The following is a 17,801-nucleotide window of genomic DNA, read 5'->3' on the forward strand; positions in this document are numbered from 1 at the left end:
ATCTTACTGCATTGTGGTCAGAAAAGATGCTTGGAATGATTTCTATTTTTTTGAATTTACCAAGGCTAGCTTTATGGCCCAGGATGTGATCTATCCTGGAGAAGGTTCCATGTGCACTTGAGAAGAAGGTGAAATTCATTGTTTTGGGATGAAATGTCCTATAGATATCAATTAGGTCTAACTGGTCTATTGTATCGTTTAAAGTTTGTGTTTCCTTGTTAATTTTCTGTTTAGTTGATCTATCCATAGGTGTGAGTGGGGTATTAAAGTCTCCCACTATTATTGTGTTATTGTTAATTTCTTCTTTCATACTTGTTAGCATTTGTCTTACATACTGTGGTGCTCCCGTGTTGGGTGCATATATATTTATAATTGTTATATCTTCTTCTTGGATTGATCCTTTGATCATTATGTAGTGACCATCTTTGCATGACTTGGTTTTTATAAATAGTGCTGCTATGAACAGTAGGGTGTTCTAATTTTTTTAAAATTTTGATGTGCATTTTATATTTCTTGTTGGCACTGTCAATAGTTTTGATAGGTGAAACAGGTTTCTCCCCTTGCACTTGATTTCACAAACAATAAAATAGCAATCTCTACTATATGAAGATACCAGATAAAGGTTTTAAAGGATAATCCAATAATAGTAGTTCATAGAAGCTAGTTCATTTAGCAGTTGATGTGATGCTTCTCATTTTACTTGTAAGTTTCATTATGTTTACATGCTAGTCATGGTGGAACTTTATTATTATGTGCCATTGAGAATTTATTTTTCTAGATAGAGAACTTTAGTAATTTTTATACTTGTGAAAATTTAATTTGGAAGAAGAGCATGATAGTAGATTTTATAAATTATGGTTGGTCAAAGTGAATGGAAAAAAACATGTGCTTTAAGCCACAAATTACTGAAAACATTTTTTGGTTTTGTGGAAGACAAGGTAGGTAGAGCCTAAGAGCTCAATTCTCGATGTAGTGTTGCAGTGAAATTCTGAGAGCGTAAGTGATTTGCCACAGTTTTTCCTCTTTGCATAATAATAATAACAAAAACATTATTGAGTGTGAATGGGTTAGTTATTCTATAAGATAATGTTCATTATCTAGTTAATCTTCACAATAACTACTTGTAGGTACTGTTACAGTGTCCAGTTTGCAGGTGAAGGAACAGGCTTAGAGAAGGTCATAACTTATGATTACGCAGCTCATAAAAGGCAAGTCTCTTTCGCTACTAAATTACCTCATAGCAACTCTCAACTGCTACTCTATATTGATGATTTCTTTAAATGGGGTTGATGATACTTGCCTTGAGTGTTTCGTAGGGTAATTATGAGAACCTAAAAAGGTAAGATTTACAACAGGAAACCTATAAATGTGCCTGGTGTTTTCATTTTACTGGGAAATTTTTTGAGAAGCCAAAGAAGTCTTTGAAATAGATAAGCACATATGTTACTTTTAATCACTAAAATAAGTCGAACCATAAAATAAATCGAGCAAACAGATTTTGATAGGCTGCTATCTGAACAGCAGAAGACATGTTTTGTGTGGGTCCAGATGATCAGTGAGTGAAAGGCAAGTGGAGGCAGAAATGTAGGGATGTATTGAGTAGAAAGTGGATTGGATCATCTCTAGCAACCTGAATTCTTTCTGCAGTGAGGAGGAGTATTAAATAACATTAGATGACCTCAGAGATGCTTCCAACAGCAAGATCTATGAGTGTTTGTAATGGGTGACTTTTATTTTATTCTTGTACCTCAAAATAGCTAGATATACCCCCAAATGTTTTTATTTTAGCTTTGATAATTAACAATCACTGTTCTTTAAATGTCAGTTTATTTATTTATTTTTTTTGCACTGAGGGTGGAAAAATATATTATGGTTGCCTGGAGAGAATATGTATTTTGCTTTCTTCCCTACAAGATAAACAGATTTTTTTGAGGGTGCAGTGGGTAAAACAGCTTAATAGTATATTGTTGCTTGCTTGCACTGAATACTTTTTTGTGATTTTCCCTCAAATTTAGATTTCATAAGTGTGTATTTCCACATGAAAGTTAACATTATGAGTATGAAACGTCGTTTTTATTGTATGGGGTGTTACAGTTTTATGGCTCTTTATACAGTTGGTTTCATTCTCTGACACTGTTTTATTCAGCAGGCATTTGTAAGGCAAGGAAAGGATTCAATGCTTGAGAAGCAGAGATAAGAGACGGTTAAGGAAATGACAGTCATATTGGAGAAACATACAAGTACAGTGGGGTGTAGCCAGGATGGGGGCAGTGTCGGATGTGTCTTACAGGGAAGCTTCAGAGGGTTCTGTAACCTGGTCTGAGTTGAGTTTAAAGAAGGTGAGAGAGGCCTCTTAGAGGTATGAAAATTTTAAGTTGTAACTCTTTACTTGGGTAGACCCAGTAGTTCCTCATCTTCTTTCTGAAACATGCAGAAACCCCCAAATGGATGTCATTTTTTATAAGTAAGTAATTAAAAATAAAGCTCTCACTGAGAACTTACTTTTATTTTATATATGATGCTGTGGTTTCTAAAGTAGCAGATTAAAAAGAATAATATAGAATTGAAATGGTGTCATAAATATACATACTGTAATAACAGATTGCTGACATTGATAGCAAGGAAGAAATAGGAAAAACTAAAAAAAAAAAAAAAAAAAAAAGAAATGGGAAAAACTATACACACACACACACACACACACCCCCCAACTCTAAAAACCATAGATAGTAAAGGAAAACAGCCTTGCACACCCATTTAGCTTTGGGTATCTGTTGTATTTCTAGTAGTATATATAGAATAATAATGAAAGTTTGTCATGTTCTCTTTTACAAGAAAAGGCTAAATATATGGTCTGTATAGTTCATTTATGAAAACATTAAAGTTTTTTCTTAGGAAGATTTAAAAATATGAAATAGTGTGAAAACCAGAGGGTAAACTCTTACGTCAGTTATCAAATTGTTTATCTTGAGTGATTGATTTCCAAAGGGCTTTGAATAATCTTAGATTTAGTTTTTTTCTTATATATGACACATCTTTGTTGTTGTCTAGTTGCTCAGTCATGTCTGACCCTTTTTGCAACCCCTCTGTCCAGGCTCCTCTGTGCATGGAATTCTCCAGGCAAGAGTAGGTTGCCATTCCCTTCCCCAGGGGATCTTCCCAACCCACATATTGAACCCACGTCTCCTGCATTGCAGGCGGATTCTTTACTGCTGAGCCACCGGGGAAGCCCATATGACACATACTGCATATTTTATGGAATATTAGACATAGTTCAGACAGTAAAGAGTCTGCCTTCAATGCAGGAGACCCAAGTTTGATCCCTGGGTTGGGAACATCCCCTGCCAGAGGGCATGGCAACCCACTCCAGTATTCTTGCCTGGAAAATTCCATGGATGGAGGAGTCTGGCGGGCTATAGTCCACAGGGTCGCAAAGAGTTGGACACAACTGAGAGACTTCTCTTTCTTTTACTTTCAGACATAGTTCAGCACAGTCTTTGCTGTGTAACATTGGCTAGAAATTATTTGCTTATATTGTTCATTTGCTAAGTCCTGTGTGACTCTTCGGAGAAGGCAGTGGCACCCCACTCCAGGACTCTTGCCTGGAAAATCCCATAGGCGGAGGAGCCTGGTGGGCTGCAATCCATGGGGTTGCAAAGAGTCGGACACGACTGAGTGACTTCACTTTCACTTTTCACTTTCATGCATTGGAGAAGGAAATGGCAACCCACTCCAGCGTTCTTGCCTGGAGAATCCCAGGGACAGGGGAGCCTGGTGGGCTGCTGTCTGTGGGGTCGCACAGAGTCGGACACGACTGAAGTGACTTAGCAGCAGCAGTGTGACTCTTCTGTGACCCCATGAACTATAGCCCACCAGGCTCCTCTTCCATGGGTTCTCCAGGCAACAGTACTGGAGTGGGTTGCCATTTCCTTCTCCAGGTATTTGCTTATATAAAATATCAAACTTAGGATTCTTGACCATTTGGGTATCAAGTCCTTTTGAGAGTATGGACCAGGTTGTCTTTCTCTTCTGGATGACTTATAGTTGTCTCTCTCAGTCTAGACGCTATCATCTTGAAAGCCTTCACTGAGATTGTAGACTGTTAGAAATCTGTTAGATATCTCTTATCTGTGTTTTTGAAGCATCTTATTTTCCTCCCTGTTGTGATACTAATAACATTGCATTGTACCTTGTCTGTTTCTACTTTAGACTACAGTATAGGCATTTTGAGAACAAAAGCTATTTTGTCTAGGGCTCTGGAATTGGGTCTCCTCTCGATTTGAATCTTGGCTGTGTGTGGCATTGGGGAAATTATCTGTAAAGTGGGGATAATCGTAGTACATAGAGTTATTTATCTTGAATATGTTAATGAATGTAGAGGATAAATAACACAGTTTCTGGCATATTGTTTAGTTCTCATGTTTCCTCCTTTTTTTTTCTTACTGTGTCTGGCATTTACTTTTAAATGCTTTTAAAAGTATTACTACAGTAGTACTTTTAAGGTGGTTTTGTAAACTGTGTTAGAGCTCATTTGGATCTATCATTAAATGAAATTTTCTTAAAATGAATAATAAATAGTATATAAAAAATACAGTCTTTGAGCTAGATATCAGCAAGTCATGTGGTCTCCAAATTTCATTATCAGCCTGAAAAACTTTCTCCAGGCCTTGTCAAGCATGTAATTATTGTGATGGCAGTGGATTTCAAGTAGGTGGGCCTGGTGCTCTGTCTGTGGTGACCTGGAGGATGGGGGTAGGGAAAGAGGAGGGAAGCTCAAGAGGGAGGTGATATATATGTATATAATTATGGCTCATTTGTGGTGTTGTATGGCAGAAACCAGTACAACACTGTAAAGCAGTTTTCTTCCAATTTAAAAATAAAAAATAAAGATGCTTTTGAATATAAAAAAATTAAGTAGGTGGAAAAGATTGTAGAGTTCCTTTTTCTGAATTTGCTGCTTTCTGACTTTGTTCACTTGTCTTGGTGGCTGTGCCTCTTACAATGCCATCATCTTGGCCTTGTTACTGATCTGTTTCTTGGAAGGAAAGAACCCTGTGTCTGACAAACTTACTAGCTGTGTGACCCTGGGTAAGTAACCTTACTTCTGGGTTTATATATATGTATAATGAAGTAATAATAATACCTCATGACTCTGAAATTTTAGAAATAGGTGCCTGGTGTGTAGAAGGTGCTTCGTAGATGGTAGGTATTCTTAGCTCTCTTTTCAAGCCAGAATCCTTGGTATTCCTTCTTTATTAGTAATTTTGTTTGACAGCAGCAAACCAAGAAATAGGGTGAAGGAGAGCTGGATCACCAGGGGAATGAAAGCAGAGATTTTGCACCAGCACTCTTGACCTCAGATGGGAGATGGGTGGGAAGGGCCTGTAGCTTTATGTGAAGGAGGGTGGGCGAAACCTGATTGGATCAGATGTAGCATAACGTCTGTAGTCTGGCCTAAACCCTCATCAGCTGGTTGGGTGGTTTTTAATTTAATTAAAATTTAAAAGTTTGGTTTATTTTTTAGTTATTAAAATGCTTACAATACTAAACTACTTACTTGATTACAGAATGATTTTTCAGTGAGCTGAGCACAACTTATTCAAGGCTTATGGACTATAGAGCTGTTCCTCTGTGATAGTGTGTTAAGACATTTCTAGAAACGAAGTGTCCCCCACCCTGCCTCCCCCCACCTATCCTTTACCCGCTTAGTGCCACAAGTTGTTGAGATCTATATGACTGCTACTCCTGTTGGGATCTGTCATTTCATTACATCTCTCTGTTGTTTGCAAGGCGTCATGTTAAGTGCTGTGGAGGAATGTAAAGAAGTAAAACCATGTATTTCAGGAAATTGATTGCAATGGGGAAAATGATACATACATGTATTAAAAATAACTAATTTTTAAAAAAGCAGAATTATTAACTAAAACATCTTATTTTCTGAGCCCAATATCCCTAGGGTCATTTAAGGTAAATAGTTTTGCTGGAAAAAAAGTCTTAGGCTGTTGTTATGCAAGTGTCAAACTTGCATAGAAAAGTTGGAAACTGAAGTTTCTGACTAATGTTGATTTTTCCATCTTATTTGTGAATCTTTATTAGCATTATCTTGTACTGATTCCTTCACTAATATCTTCTAACAATTTAAAAAATTATTTGTCACCTTCAAATGTGATAATTGAAAAGTTGGTTAATTATTCTGTGTCTTTCAAAGCAGAATAAGTTAAATCATCATGATTTAGATGTTTTCCTATGGTAGTATTTTATCTTAGTTTGTGTCATTTGCAGCAGATCATCAAGTTAGTGCTGTATTTATTATTAAATCTAGTATAAATGTAGTATCTTTACTGCAGAATGGTGCACATTTAGATCAAAAGAAGCACTGCCACTCTCCCTGTCACCTCCAGCTGTGCCTTGACTAACATTTGGATATAAAGGAATCTAATCAGATTGCTCTCTCCTTTGATTTTCCTGTTGCTGACTTCTGTCATTCAGATCTCTGCTTAAAAAAATTTTTTTGAGTGTTTCCTGAACCACCTAATCTGAAGTGGTTCTTGATGCTCTTGGCTTGCTCTGCCATGTTGCCCTATGTATTTTCATGCAGAATACTTATCCCTGTCATAGAAACTTTCTTCTTTCCTTTCTCCCCCCTCTCCCTTTCTTTACTCCTTCCTTCCTTTCTTCCATTCTCCAGTAGCTTGTATGCTCTTTGAGAGCAAGGACTTAACTGGTTTTTATCACTTCTGTTATCTCTAGAGCTTCAAATAATTCACTCAATAAAGTTTTGTTACTGTAGAATGAAACAGACATTCTTTCCCCTAAGTAGCTTTATGACTGTCTTGAAAGTTCATTTTACTTCATTATGCCTTGGTTTCTTCCATTGCAAAATGGGTGGGGGATGGGAGAGGAAAGAGATTGAATTAGATTATTTCTAAAATCTCTGCTGTTAGCTTGTGGTGAGCTTTGAGTCCTGCTCTAATGGTGTTGATGAAGTTGGGCTTAGCTACTTAATTATTTTCTTACTCTTCTCTTGAAACCAGTAGTGCATATTTATATTTGTAAGATTACTGACAGCATTGGTGAGTTAACTCTGATTGTAGACTCAGTTTTTTGGTGTATATAGATTATTAAAGAGATTAGATCTGCAACATGATTTCTGTTTTGATCAAATTAGGTTCTGTGGCATATCCAAGTATTAAGTTGAACTGATCTTTCTGGTATTTACTCTAAATATCAGGAAATTTTCATATCAGATCAGTCACTCAGTCGTGTCCGACTCTTTGCGACCCCATGAATCGCAGCACCCCAGGCCTCCCTGTCCATCACCAACTCCTGGAGTTCACTGAGACTCAGTCCATCGAGTCAGTGATGCCATCCAGCCATCGCATCCTCTGGCGTCCCCTTCTCCTCCTGCCCCCAATCCCTCCCAGCATCAGAGTCTTTTCCAATGAGTCAACTCTTCGCATGAGGTGGCCAGAGTACTGGAGTTTCAGCTTTAGCATCATTCCCTCCAAAGAAATCCCAGGGTTGATCTCCTTCAGAATGGACTGGTTGGATCTCCTTGCAGTCCAAGGGACTCTCAAGAGTCTTCTCCAACACCACAGTTCAAAAGCATCAATTCTTCAGTGCTCAGCCTTCTTCACAGTCCAACTCTCACATCCATACATGACCACAGGAAAAACCATAGCCTTGACTAGACGAAACTTTGTTGGCAAAGTAATGTCTCTGCTTTTGAATATGCTATCTAGGTTGGTCATAACTTTCCTTCCAAGGAGTAAGCGTCTTTTAATTTCATGGCTGCAGTCACCATCTGTAGTGATTTTGGAGCCCCGAAAAATAAAGTCTGACACTGTTTCCACTGTTTCCCCATCTATTTCCCATGAAATGGTGGGACCGGATGCCATGATCTTCGTTTTCTGAATGTTGAGCTTTAAGCCAACTTTTCCACTCTCCACTTTCACTTTCATCAAGAGGCTTTTGAATTCCTCTTCACTTTCTGCCATAAGGGTGGTGTCATCTGCATATCTGAGGTGATTGATATTTCTCCCCGCAATCTTGATTCCAGCTTGTGTTTCTTCCAGCCCAGCGTTTCTCATGATGTACTCTGCATATAAGTTAAATAAACAGGGTGACAATATACAGCCTTGACGAACTCCTTTTCCTATTTGGAACCAGTCTGTTGTTCCATGTCCAGTTCTAACTGTTGCTTCCTGACCTGCATACAAATTTCTCAAGAGGCAGATCAGGTGGTCTGGTATTCCCATCTCTTGAAGAATTTTCCACAGTTTATTGTGATCCACACAGTCAAAGGCTTTGGCATAGTCAATAAAGCAGCAATAGATGTTTTTCTGGAACTCTCTTGCTTTTTTGATGATCCAGCGGATGTTGGCAATTTGATCTCTGGTTCCTCTGCCTTTTCTAAAACCAGCTTGAACATCAGGAAGTTCACGGTTCACATATTGCTGAAGCCTGGCTTGGAGAATTTTGAGCATTACTTTACTAGTGTGTGATATGAGTGCAATTGTGTGGTAGTTTGAACATTCTTTGGCATTGCCTTTCTTTGGTATTGGAATGAAAACTGACCTTTTCCAGTCCTATGGCCACTGCTGAGTTTTCCAAATGTGCTGGCATATTGAGTGCAGCACTTTCACAGCATCATCTTTTAGGATTTGGAATAGCTCAACTGAAATTCCATCACCTCCACTAGCTTTGTTCGTAGTGATGCTTTCTAAGGCCCACTTGACTTCACATTCCAGGATGTCTGGCTCTAGGTCAGTGAATACACCATCGTGATTATCTGGGTCGTGAAGATCTTTTTTGTACAGTTCTTCTGTTTTAGTCATCTCTTTTAATTAATTTCATTTATGAGAGTTATGATTTCTATGAAATGAACTTTGAGATAATATACATATAAATAAAATGAAAGTTTACATTAAAAGTAACTTGTAGTAATTTCTGGAAGGCAATTGGAAATGTAGATATAAACTAGTTTTTACTTTGGTGCATGTGACTAGAATTTTAGACAGTGGGCTATTTTAGTCTTCATTTGTGAATTTTTTTTATATTGAACAAAAACATTTTTGAAATGGGTAAAGGAAAAGAGCAGACAGTCAATATTAGAGTATATACAACCTGTAAGCAACTGTTAGAAGAATGTGTGATCTTCTCAGTAATCAAAGAAATGCTGACTAAAACAAAATGGAATACTTCTTTATACTTATTTCAGATTTTTTCAAAAACAGTTATATGTAATTCTGGTTAGATATTAGTAAAGCAGGCGTATTCAGATAGTGCTACTGGATTGCAATTTGGTAGGATGTATCTAGAATTTTTAGACTATTCATAATTGTTTTATAAATCTCATCAGTAGCTTTCCTTCTGAGAATATCCTAAAGAAATAACTACAGAAGAAAAAAGGCAAAGATAAGAAACAGGTGTTTGCAGGAGACTAATATTATAGTAGTGGCTTATTGGAAGCAACTTAAATTTTCAACAGTAGGAGACTTTATGGTACACTTATTGCAAGAACCATTATGTAGCATAAAAATAACTAGAAAGACTATCATTTTAAGGAAGAGTGAATGTAACCATTTAAAATTATAAGAAAAATATCAGGAAAGCACTAAAATGCCAACTGTATTTGCTCAATAGTATTATGGATCTTTTTTTCCCCCTAAATTTGTGTAACTTTTATAATGAAAAAAGCATAAGTAAAATCAGATTTTGCTAGCAATGATAAATTTGTTAGTATAACTAGGGTTGCCAGATTTAACAAATAAAAATATGTACACTATTTGGGATGTATATTCCAAATACAATAAAATTATTTTTCTGAGAGTCAACATTAAACTGAGTGCCTTATGTTTTATCTGACAACCCTAAGTGTAACACATTTTGGTTATAGTTGAATGTTGTTGAGAAATGTTGGGACACTCTACCTCCCAAATAATTCCAACAATTGTTTTTAATTTAGTTAAAAACTAGAATTATTTAGCTAGGAAAATTACTCTTATGGTCTAATTTTTTTTCAGAACTTTTTTGACTGATGCTTGAAGGAAGTATGCTTCAGTGTTTGGCAGGAGTAATTAAAAACTCATGTTTACTTAACAAAAACACAATACTGGATACTGCTTTTTTACCTTCGATAGAAGGATGATTTGTTGAGTTAACATTTTTTTAGTTTTAGAAATAACAGCATTTCTGGATTTCCCTGATGATCCAGTGGTTAGGACTCCATATTTTCACCGCCAGCGGCCTGGGTTTGATCCCTGGTTGAGGTCCCGCAAATCAGTAGCTGTGGTGAAGGAAAAAAAAGGCATTTCTGCAGTGAAACATCTTTCTGCATATATCTGGAAAGGTCTTTCCCTATCAGAGACTTATTGATATAATGTTTGAGAGGTCAAGGAAATGAGAATAAGGAGGGAAGTTGAAATAGGATTGTAACTACTCTGCTTTGAAAACTGGAACTTTTAAGTTTCATATTTGAAGTGAAAATAAAATGCACTTGTAAGAAGTTCTGACAGTTTTCTAAATCTTAAGTAATCCTCCCACAGAATAACATGTCAGGACTTTTTGGATTGAAAAAGATGCAATTTTGGGGTCCAACTGAAGATAAATCATATGAAAATGAAGATCAATTTAGTAATTATTGTTGATACAGTTAATATATCCAATCAGGGGCTTTGATATACTAGGTACTAATAACAGAGATACCCTGCCATCATAGATTTTATAGTTTAGGGAGGAGTTAGGCAATTACTGTGCTCTGTGATAAGTATAGTGATAGGCCATTTGAGCTGCAGGGCTAGCTCAGAGGAGGGGCACCTTAGCCAGAGGAGAGATTCTACAATCAGAAGGAGTAGGAGTTAGCCAGGGAAGATGATGTGCGAGTCCTGGAGATTGAGAGCAGATATGAAGGTCCAGAAGCAGGGAAGAACATAGCAGATCTGAAGAGTGAAAGAAGTAAGTGGACAGCAGTGTATTTGAAGGAACGGGGAGAGCACGTGGTGAACACATGAGGCTTAAAGGTAAGCAAGGGCCAGGTGATGGTGGGTCTTACAGATCATTTAAGATGAGGGCTTTATTCTAAGAATGCTGTGCTGTGTTTAGTTGCTCAGTCATGTCTGACTCTTTGTGAACCCATGGACTGTAGCCTGCCATGCCCATGGGGGTTCTCCAGGCCAGAATACTGGAGTGGGTTGTCGTGCTCTCCCCAGGGGATCTTCCCAACCCAGGGATTGAACCCAGGTCTCCTGCACTGTGGGTGGATTCTTTCTTTTTTTTTCATTTCATACATGATATTTTACATGTTTCAATGCCATTCTCCCAAATCTTCCCACCCTCTCCCTCTCCCACAGAGTCCATAAGACTGTTCTATACATCAGTGTCTCTTTTGCTGTCTCGTACACAGGGTTATTGTTACCCTCTTTCTAAATTCCATATATATGCGTTAGTATACTGTATTGGTGTTTTTCTTTCTGGCTTACTTCACTCTGTATAATAGGCTCCAGTTTCATCCACCTTATTAGAACTGATTCAAATGTATTCTTTTTAATGGCTGAGTAATACTCCATTGTGTGTATGTACCACAGCTTTCTTATCCATTCATCTGCTGATGGACATCTAGGTTGCTTCCATGTCCTGGCTATTATAAACAGTGCTGCGATGAACATTGGGGTACACGTGTCTCTTTCCCTTCTGATTCCCTCAGTGTGTATGCCCAGCAATGGGATTGCTGGATCATAAGGCAGTTCTATTTCCAGTTTTTTAAGGAATCTCCACACTGTTCTCCATAGTGGCTGTACTAGTTTGCATTCCCACCAACAGTGTAAGAGGGTTCCCTTTTCTCCACACCCTGTCCAGCATTTATTACTTGTAGACTTTTGGATCGCAGCCATTCTGACTGGTGTGAAATGGTACCTCATAGTGGTTTTGATTTGCATTTCTCTGACAATGAGTGATGTTGAGCATCTTTTCATGTGTTTGTTAGCCATCTGTATGTCTTCTTTGGTGAAATGTCTATTTAGTTCTTTGGCCCATTTTTTGATTGGGTCATTTATTTTTCTTGAGTTGAGCTGTAGGAGTTGCTTGTATATTCTCGAGATTAGTTGTTTGTCAGTTGCTTCATTTGCTATTATCTTCTCCCATTCTGAAGGCTGTCTTTTCACCTTGCTAATAGTTTCCTTTGATGTGCAGAAGCTTTTAAGGTTAATTAGGTCCCATTTGTTTATTTTTGCTTTTATTTCCAATATTCTGGGAGGTGGGTCATAGAGGATCCTGCTGTGATGTATGTCAGAGAGTGTTTTGCCTATGTTCTCCTCTAGGAGTTTTATAGTTTCTGGTCTTATGTTGAGATCTTTAATCCATTTTGAGTTTATTTTGGTGTATGGTGTTAGAAAGTGTTCTAGTTTCATTCTTTTACAAGTGGTTGACCAGATTTCCCAGCACCACTTGTTAAAGAGATTGTCTTTAATCCATTGTATATTCTTGCCTCCTTTGTCAAAGATAAGGTGTCCATATGTGTGTGGATTTATCTCTGGGCTTTCTACTTTGTTCCATTGATCTATATTTCTGTCTTTGTGCCAGTACCATACTGTCTTGATAACTGTGGCTTTGTAGTAGAGCCTGAAGTCAGGTAGGTTGATTCCTCCAGTTCCATTCTTCTTTCTCAAGATCACTTTGGCTATTCGAGGTTTTTTGTATTTCCATACAAATTGTGAAATTATTTGTTCTAGCTCTATGAAGAATACTGTTGGTAGCTTGATAGGGATTGCATTGAATCTATAGATTGCTTTGGGTAGTATACTCATTTTCACTATATTGATTCTTCCAATCCATGTACATGGCATATTTCTCCCATCTGTTAGTGTCCTCTTTGATTTCTTTCACCAGTGTTTTATAGTTTTCTATATATAGGTCTTTAGTTTCTTTAGGTAGATATATTCCTAAGTATTTTATTCTTTCCATTGCAATGGTGAATGGAATCGTTTTCTTAATTTCTCTTTGTGTTTTCTCATTATTAGTGTATAGGAATGCAAGGGATTTCTGTGTGTTGATTTTATATCCTGCAACTTTACTATAGTCATTGATTAGTTCTAGTAATTTTCTGGTGGAGTCTTTAGGGTTTTCTATGTAGAGGATCATGTCATCTGCAAACAGTGAGAGCTTTACTTCTTCTTTTCCAATTTGGATTCCTTTTGTTTCTTTTTCTGCTCTGATTGCTGTGGCCAAAACTTCCAAAACTATGTTGAATAGTAATGGTGAAAGTGGGCACCCTTGTCTTGTTCCTGACTTTAGAGGAGGTGGATTCTTTACCATCTGAGACACACATTAGATTTTGTTCTAGAGAGATTATTTTGGCATGGGTGTGTAGAGTTGATTTGGAGAGAAGTAGGCTAGAGTATGGAATACAATTTAGAAAATTGTTACAGTAATCCAGGTAACTGAAGTAGGATGGGAGCAGTGAAGCTTAAGTTTTTATGAGACAAAATCATTGGGACTTTTGATATGTTTGATTTAGGAGTGAGAGAGGAGTCATAATTCTTGGGCAGGTTTACCAAGAGGGATTAGAGGAGGAGCAGTGTTTTGGGGGAAGAAAATATGAGCTCAAAGTTTGACATTGTAGATGTCTGTAGGCAGCTTGACAAATGGTATAAAATGTGAGAAAGATGTCTGGGTTTGAAATGTACTAATTGAGATTAAGTGGGTAGAGTTGAAGAGACTCGGAATAGAACCCTGAGGAGCTCCCTTTAAAAAAATGTGATTGTTTCGAAAATCTTAGATTTTATTTGTTTTTCTTCCGTTTGTGCTTACTGTATTTACTTTGTTTTTACATGTCTTTCCTCTGTTAGATTATAAGCCCCTTAGGGGCAGGACCATGTCTCTTTTGTTTACCTCTGTATGCACAGTGCTTGGCACATAGTATACACTTGATAAATATTTGTGAAATGAATAATTTTCCCTATTACTTTTGTTCCTCATTTGAGTCTTTAGTTGTGGGCATTTATTTCTGGGATCTCTGTTATATTGTATGATCAGTTTGTCCCCTTTCAGTCAGTATCATGCTGTCCAGTCACCCAGTCATGTCCGACTCTTTGTGACCCCATGGATTGCAGCTCTCCAGGCCTCCCTGTCCCTCACCATCTCCCAGAGTTGGCCCAAGTTCCTGTTCATTGCATTGTTGATGTAGCCAGCCATCTCATCCTCTGACATCTTCTTCTCCTGCCCTAGATCTTTCCCAGCATCAGGGACTTTTCCAGTGAGTCGTCTGTTCGCATCAGATGACCAAAATACTGGTGCTTCAGCATCAGTCCTTCCAGTGAATATTTGGGGTTGATCTCCTTTAAGATTGACTGGTTTGATTTCCTTGCTGTTCAAGGGACTTTCAGGAGTCTTCTCTAGCACCACAGTTTGAAGGCCTCAATTCTTTGGTGTTCTGCCTTCTTGACGGCCCAGCTTTCACAGTCAGTGTCATATAGGTATGTTTTCTTTTAACTTTTCACTATGGAAAATTTGAAATTCATGAGAAAGAAAATAGTTTACTTAATATCCACATAGTAATCTAAATTATGTTTCTCATTTTTGCTTAATCTCTTTTTTTGGGTGTAGCACTGCAAGTTACAGAAACTGGTTTATTTTTATCCCTAATTACTTGAATGTATCTCTCAAAAGTAAGAACATTTTCTTATATAACTATAATCACATTATCACATTATCATACCTAACTAAATTAACAATTTCTTAATATCATCAGAAACCCAGCCTGAATTAAAATTTTGCCAGTTATACCCAAAATGTTTGTGTTAGTTTGCTAGAGCTGCATAACCAAATACCACATACCAGGTGGCTTAAAGGACAGGATTTATTTTCTCAGAGTTTGGAGACTGTAAATCCAAAATCAGTGTATTGCTTCTGAGGATCTCTCCATGGCTTGCAGGTGGCTGCTTCTCTGTGTGTCCTCACGTGGTCTCTTCTCTCTGCGTGCATCCCTGGTGTTTCTGTGTGTCTGAATTTCCTGCTTACAAGGGCACCAGTCAGATTAGATTAGGACCCACCCTAATGGCCTCCTTTTAACTTACCTTTTTAAAGGCCCTATCTCCAAAAATAGTCACATTCTGAGGTACTGGGGGTTAGGGCTTCAAGATATGTATAATTTTTTTTGTGGTGGGAGTGGGGGCCACAATTCAGTCCTAAACAATGTCTTTTATACTGCTGGCTTGTTCAAAGCAGGATTTAATCAAGGACTATGCAGTTGCATTTAGTTGTAAATTTCTTGCTGCTGCTACGTCGCTTCAGTCGTGTCCGACTCTGTGCGACCCCATAGATGGCAGCCCACCAGGCTCCCCTGTCCCTGGGATTCTCCAGGCAAGAACACTGGAGTGGTTGCCATTCTCCAGTGCTTAAAAGTGAAAAGTGAAAGTGAAGTCGCTCAGTCGTGTCCGACTCTTCACAACCCCATGTACTGCAGCCTACCAGGCTCCTCCATCTATGGGATTTTCCAGGCAAGAGTACTGGAGTGGGGTGCCATTGCCTTCTCCCCACATACACTTTAACCTACATACATCTCCCCACTTTGCCCCTTTTCTTCTCTTGACAATACAGACATCTAGCCAACTGTCCTGTAAGATATTCCATGTTTTGAATTTGTCTGACTTATTTCATTGTTTCCTGTTTCCTATAAGCTGAAAGCTAGATCTGAAGAAGGTTTATTTAAGCTAAAACATTTTGGGCACCGGTATTTATGGTTTGTGCTGTATGGGTCATAATGGTTGTGTCTGGAGGCACATGTCTCATTGTCCTACTCTTAGTGATGCTGAGATTGATCACTGGGTAAAGTGGTAACAGAATTGAGTTGTTCTGTTAAAAGTTTATTTTTTTCCTTATCACTAAGAAGTTATCTGTGATACAGCACTGTAAGTATTATATGGTTTTGATCGTTGCAATTTAGGGTAGTGTGGTTGCTTGAGTGCCATCAATAAGGGTTGAATAGTGAATATTTCTCATTTTTTGCTTTCCAGCATTTGAACCCCTTGCCTGTATTTGGCAAATTTTCCCAATTTATGAGGCAGAGCCATCTTTTTACTAGAGAAGCTGAAAATGTTAGGTGCTTTACTCCCAGGCCCCTTTTCATTTAGGGCATGGATACATACCTGGGTTCTATCAGTCAAATACCTATATCCAGTTTTGGACTAGAAGCTTGTAATATAAAGATGACCCTGGGAACAAATCCCTTCCATTGAGGGTTGGTAGCAGTAGCCACTATCTTGTTTAGTTTAAGAAGCAGCAGGGGCACTGATTCTAAGTGTGGCATCCACCCAGTGTCTAGACTGTCGGTAATGTGGGCGGTACGAGCTCTCACATCTGTGCCAGTGGCAGCGGTGTCGTCACTGGAAAGGTTGAGGCTTACTTTCAGACATAGCCTCGGCTGTGTGGCCTTTTACAAGTCCAGTTCCTTGCTTTTCTGAAGATATATTTTAATAAATTCCATTTCTGCTTTGGTAGCTATAATTTCTTTTTCTTCTTAATAACTAGGAAATCTTACTGGGAGAAACACTTTGAGGGGATAATTTAGGTCAGAAGTTGGACCCAGTGTCATCTTAGATCCTCTTTTAATCTGTAGTTACGTTTGCCTACCCATTCTTGGTTTATAAAAGTCATTTTATATTTGTCTTTATTTCCTTTTTTCTTGTTCTTTGAAATACAATTTGCCACCGTTGTTAAGTTTTAGAAGTATTCATTGCAAAAGCATTCATTTTATGCCCACTGTGAGCCTGAGCTGGAAAAACAAGATGAATAGTAATCTGCCCTTGAGGAAGATAAGAGGTGTTAATCTTGAGAGAGGTTCAGATAAAGTGCATTGGCAGTTCAAGTAGGAAGAAATTGTTTGCATTAGGAGGGGTAGGAGATGATGAAAGAGGTATGATTTGAGCTCAGTTTTGGAGGCATGGTAGTGTCTAGGTATAGCCAGATGAGAGAGAAGGGGGCTTTAGGTAAAGGGAGTAGCATGACCAGAGGTAAGATGTTGAATGTGTATATGGGGATATTTATTCAATTAGGAAGCAAAATTGATAATTTAGAATGCTTATTTGTTCATTAACAATAATGGTAAGAAATCCATTGCATGTTGACATAAATGACATACATTTTATTGGAAAGTATTTCTAAAAACAATTTAGTGAGAAAGCATGGTTTTGCATTTTGTGAGTTCCTTTAATGTCTGCCTTAGTAGATGACAGATTCTTGTATCTGCTGCTGCATTCACTTCACGGTAGTATGTTGTTTGGGTTGAAGTATTTGAAGAGAGTCTGGCCATTTTCCTTTACTTTTAGCCACCACTCATCGTGGGGCAAGGAGTGAGGAGCTGAGAGTGCAGGTGTTTGAAGATGATCTCTGCGTACTATTTAACCAGAATTAGATAAACAGTGAAGATTTTGTGGAGAACGTGAGATTTGAGATGAGGTTGTAGGCATTAGATAAACAGGAGGAAATAGAAAGGCATTATTGTTGGGGTCAAATAGTATAAACAAAGTTATGAAAAATTAAATGTCTCAGGATCAAAAGATTGAAACAATTGCCTTGATTTCAAAAGGTAGATCAAAAGTAAAAGTGATCTTCATGTCCTGGGATATGATAAACTCTGGAGGATAATGGAAAGGCCGTGGTACGATTAGTTGGCTCGTAATGCTGGCGAGTAATAGTGGCTTGCCATTTACTGTGTGCTTTCTATGTGTCAATTCCTGATCTAAGTTTAACACATGTATTCATACATGCAAATAACCAGAGAAGGTTGGTATTATTATTATTATCATCAT

At 37.9% G+C, this 17,801-nt stretch overlaps 1 protein-coding gene across 5 annotated transcripts in view; it reads left to right on the top strand.

Annotated features, from left to right (window-relative positions):
* RABGAP1L (RAB GTPase activating protein 1 like) overlaps positions 1-17,801 on the top strand; it is a 742,566-nt gene that overhangs the window by 14,292 nt on the left and 710,473 nt on the right. The window contains exon 1 of one of the 5 annotated variants that reach the window (XM_055582717.1): positions 10,896-11,018. The exons of the other annotated variants lie outside the window; for them this stretch is intronic. The gene's annotated coding sequence lies outside the window, so the exon portion shown is untranslated. Of the gene's footprint in view, positions 1-10,895; positions 11,019-17,801 lie in introns of those variants that run through there. 5 annotated transcript variants of the gene reach the window in all.

This window comes from Bubalus kerabau, chromosome 5, assembly GCF_029407905.1.
Source record: "Bubalus kerabau isolate K-KA32 ecotype Philippines breed swamp buffalo chromosome 5, PCC_UOA_SB_1v2, whole genome shotgun sequence".
NCBI classification, from domain to species: Eukaryota; Metazoa; Chordata; class Mammalia; order Artiodactyla; family Bovidae; genus Bubalus; species Bubalus kerabau.